Below are 5,091 nucleotides of genomic sequence, written 5' to 3'. Positions count from 1 at the left end.
GATTTAAAATCTACAAATGAAATTTTGGACAGGTAGCATATACTATATGGAGCCAACAACAACAACAGTGATGAAGAGATTGAGAAGAGAAACAAAGTGAAGACGGAAGCTCCACTTAAACCAGTTGTGAAAAAGGACAACAAATTTGAAGGTATAAGCTATAATGATATACTTTTGAGTTATATTTCTGATAGCGGTAATGACAATGATTTAGATTTAGTTAGTGAAAGAGATCATGATCAAAATTATATGCTTCTTAAGTCTCAATATGAATCTGCCATGGCTGTTGTTGAATAAACTTCTAATGGAATTGGTAGACTAACAAATGTATTCAAGGAGCATAATAATAAATTGCAGGATTGCGATCAAAAGGAGAAAAATCTCAAGGAAGAAATTACTAACTTGCAAACATAGCTGGCAGAATAAAAAATATTATAAGAAGTAAATTGCACCAAGAAAAAAGATAGGAAGGATTATGTTGAAGCCCTTAAAGGTGTAATTAAAAAAATGAGAAAATATCTTGAGGAAAAGAACCACCAGTTGGAAAAAGTGAAGAGCACCATATCAGTAAGAAAATCTGACAGCAATCTTCAAAAATGTGAGACAAGCATGCATGCAAGAAATAATATTAAAGAATAACTAAAGAAGCCTGCAAAAAATAATGTGACCAACAACAACAATACGAAAGAACAAAGAAAATGAATTCTCTAGCAATAGAAAAATAGAAAACCAAAAGGCGATTTTACATCTGGAAGAACATTTGCGCCTATGATTGAAGGTAGTAGTTTTCAGAGGAGGAGTTAAAACTCCTTTTCCCCCTTGATGGACAAGATCATGTGCTTCAATTGTCACAATTTTGGTCATGTGGCAAATGATTGTAGGAGGAGAATGAACACATCTATGCAACATCATGATCAGCTAAGAGAAGGATCCACCTTCAGGTATACAAGTTCATTTAATGGATATTATTTTGCATGTAACTTGTTCGGGTGTTATCAATAAAAAATGATCACCTAGCCATTTCTAACTAGGTGGACCGAAATACACTCTGATGTAGGATTAGTTTTACCATGGTAAAATCACTTTCACCACAGGAAATCATTTAATAAACCATTTTTATTAAATTATTTTCTAATTAAAATAAAAAAAACCCCATGAGAATAATTGAATAAATCATTATTTATTTAATTTTCTCTAGGAATAATTATTAAATCATTGTTTGATAATTATTCCTTGTCACATTTGACTAAATCTCCTAGGAATAATTAAATAAATAACTATTTATTTATTATTTATTATTTCCATTATTGGAATAATTGTTAAATCACTATTTAATAATTATTTCAATTTCACACCATTCTTAATCCTCATGAAATAATTAATAAATCATTTTATTTGTTCATTATTTCTAGATCAAGATATTTGACCATTGTGAATATCTTTTCCCTCTCCAAAAAATATAATAAAGTATTCCTAACGGTTAGATCTTGATTTGGTCAATATTATTTTATTATTCTCCATTTTCGAGATTAACTCAATACTTTGTTATAAGTAAGAGGGTTTTCCATTCATTCTTCACTATGATCATTATCATCGTCACCGTTATCATCTCTTTTCACTTGGGCTCCCATTTGAGTTCTCCACATTGTTTTGGGTTTTTCATACATTGAGAGAGAGAATCGATTACTGAAGCATCAAGGACATCAAAGGACCCATCCCACGGAGGGGGATTTGCAAACCCTTTTTATAGATCTCCTTCACTAGGTGTTATCAATAAAAGATTTATTCATTTTAAAATTCTTTCCATTTGGGTTATCACATTGGATATCGTTGTTTGTTGTTTTGGATTGTATATGTTGTTTTGTTGCAGGTTTTCCAAGTTATATCACAAATCTGAATCATAAGCAACCACAAATTGTTGTTAGGGTCGCGTGTCAGCTAGTGACTTAAGTGAAGTGTTTTTGGTACATCTTCTAAGAAATTTCACACTAAAAAATGACGAATACACTGGGTCTTTAGCTACACATTGTCGCTAACAAATGGCGACTCCATTGGTGTAATAATTTAGTTCTTAGGTGACTGAAGTTTCAGTAAATTTCAAGGTTTTCTACAACTATTTTTAGCCTCTCAATTTCTATTTTGTTTCCCTTTTTGTTAAATTTTCAGATTCCGATGGTTTTCTGGTTCTTTCCGTAGGTCACAGGTACCAGCCGAGCAGGAGACGAAAAAATATGTGTGAGATCTGCTGACCAAGAATCCCGGGAGAAAAAATCACTTTTCAACCCCATATCTGCGTTATGGAGCACACATTTTCACCAGAAAACTGTGTTTTCCACTATTCCAGGTAGAATGGGAAGGATTTCTTATCTGTATTTCATTCTCCCCTAGGCATAGGTTCTCTTATTTTTTCTCTTTGAGGAAGGAAAAAATCCCCTTAGGGTTTAGAGTACAGCTCCACATTGTTAAGAAGAGATTAGTTGGGTGAGGAGTCTAGGGTTTCAGCATTTTCAGCGACTGATTTTTAGAGTCTGATCCATTACTTTACAACACTTTTGGATAGGTTTATTTCACATTTTCTCCCTTTAGAGTTTGGGTTTTTCCTCCCCCCTAGGATCCCCTTGAGAATCCTAGGTTTTGGAGCATCATACCTATCCTTTGCAACATTTTTCACCTCTGATTTTTTTTTGCACCATTTATAGTAGATTAGTGCCTCTAGATCTCATTCCCTTTGACATTAGGTATTTTAGGCATTTTATGTGTCTTTGAGTAGCTTGTTTTCCCTCTCTTTCTTAGCTACTTGATAGTATTTTTGGGTGGGGTTTTGTGTGCTTGATTGGTTGTTTATTTTTCTATCATTTTCAACATTATTTAAAGTATTTCAGCACTTTATTTTCAGCAACACATCACATCATAAAACATGCTCAATTAACTCATCCACTTGACACATTATTTTCACACACTCACACACAAAGCGAACATGAGTTTGGTTAACACCATCAAGCTAAGATTTGAAACACTACACCTTAATAATTAAACCTACATAGATTAATCCCACTTGAGCACCAGGGCCAAATAATATGTGTAGTTTTGGTGTAGGGTCAGTGAGATAGGATTCCAATAACACTCATCGATCGCTTACATTGAGACATAGAAGTTGACATATTAGGGTGATTAAAATGCTTCACCATCCCACAGTCCAAAGTCGAAGTGCATCAGAAACCCTATTCAGAGGGGGTTAGCCTAGGTCATCATGTGAGCGGTTCTCCTCATGGCTACCTAGCCCATGGCAGGGAATCATGTGCTTTGGCTGATCACCAAGAAGCTCAAGACTCAACCACCCCCATGAGACGAAGGTAACTGTAGTGACCAATCTTAGGAAAACACCCTATAGAACTAGATGTGGGAAGTAGTTGGTTCTCTACACTACCTTTCTTTGGACAACTCTTCTTGTGAGGATGAGATTCCATCAAGTAAGAAGTTCTTTGGAAGGCCATCTGAAACAATAGATTTAGGATTGTTTGAGGATTTATACCACCTATAAGCTAAAAGTATTTTCCTTTGATAGGACATGTTTTCTTGTATTAGGGTAGCATCATTAATATAGTTAGTTTACACTTGTACCACTGCAGCAAGTTATTTCTTATTGTTTATTGTTCTTTTACTCCTATCATCAACCTTTAGTCCTTAGAGCCATTATTGTCTTGACATCATTAAGCCCCCTAGGAATTTTTCGTAGAGAAGTCGAGGCCTTCGCCCTCAGTTTCCGTTAATCCATATTACTCCTCCCCATCAAGTTAGAGTACATCCTCCCAATCCTCCATCGAGTCATCATTCTGACTCTGGTTCTACCGATTCTTCTAGTTCTTCCTTTGATTTCACATTTTCTCAATCCCGTACTATCACCATGTCAAGCACCAATGTGGGTGTGGGAAGCAAGAATGTAACCTACGTACCAACCAGGTTAACCCAACAAGTGGAACCTCCACCGGTATGGTCACTCCTACTCTATTGCTTCCTTTTATGGATAGTTTGAGTCTCCCTGATTTCAACCAGTTCATCAATGATCCTCTTATCCATGATCCCAATTGGTCATCTATGCCTACTAAACTCCCTTCTGACATCCTTAAGTTCGAAGGTAATCCTTGTGAAGATCCAACAAATCATGTTCACTCATTCCATAAGTGGTGTTCATCCAATTCTATCATTGAAGACTCCCTCTATCTTCATCTGTTCCAACACACTCTTACTGGAGCTTCTACTAAGTGGTATGTCGATCAACCCAGGGCCACTCATTCCAATTTCAAGACTCTTGCCAAATATTTTCTAGCCTATTTCCAGTTGCCTCTCTGTTATGGCACTGGTACCGAACTATTGAATTATTTCCATCAAACTTCTGCCACTCGCCTATCTGACCATGTTCAAGAATGGCGTAGAAGGAGGAGCATATGTAAATCTCTAGAATTCAAAGACCACATCTATATGGATTGGTTCCTTAGATCGCTTTTGTCCCCCATTGCTAAATATGTTGCTTCTCACTGTTGAGAATGCAATAAGATGATGGAGCTTAGTGGAAAGAAGTCGCCTTCACTAAGTGGGCCCACAGGCTATTTTTGGCACAAAGTCTATTTTTATACATATGGATCATGGTCTATGAGGTCGAGGATGCTATTTGTGGATGATTGGTCATGTTGGTAGAAATAGATGGACTTCTATTTTTAGACATATGGGCGGTTTCTATTTTTAGACTGCCAGGCTAAAAATAGAACAGTCAAATATTATTAGCTCATAATAATATTTGGACTATAAACATTATCTTATCCTCTTGGAGCACTTTAGTTTGAGCTAAAGTGTGGCACATGCATCTGTCAAAAGGAAATACACTTTTCTTGTGGTTCAGTTGAGATATTGCATGCAGGACTTCAGTTAGAACTCATGTGGTTGAGTTTGGTGGAGTTGATTGTGGAGTTGATGGAGTTGTGTTCAGTTTGACTTGGTTAAACTAGTTGTATTTTAGTCTAACTAAAGAATACACTAGTGATGAGTTGTGTGAATTAATTATTAATTAATTCACTAATTATTAACTCATAAAGC

This window comes from Pinus tabuliformis, chromosome 5_2, assembly GCF_031772625.1.
Source record: "Pinus tabuliformis cultivar Carrire ecotype Pingquan chromosome 5_2, CPIR1, whole genome shotgun sequence".
Lineage (NCBI taxonomy): Eukaryota > Viridiplantae > Streptophyta > Pinopsida > Pinales > Pinaceae > Pinus > Pinus tabuliformis.
The sequence above is the reverse complement of the archived record's forward strand: the minus strand, read 5'-3'. Positions refer to the sequence as shown.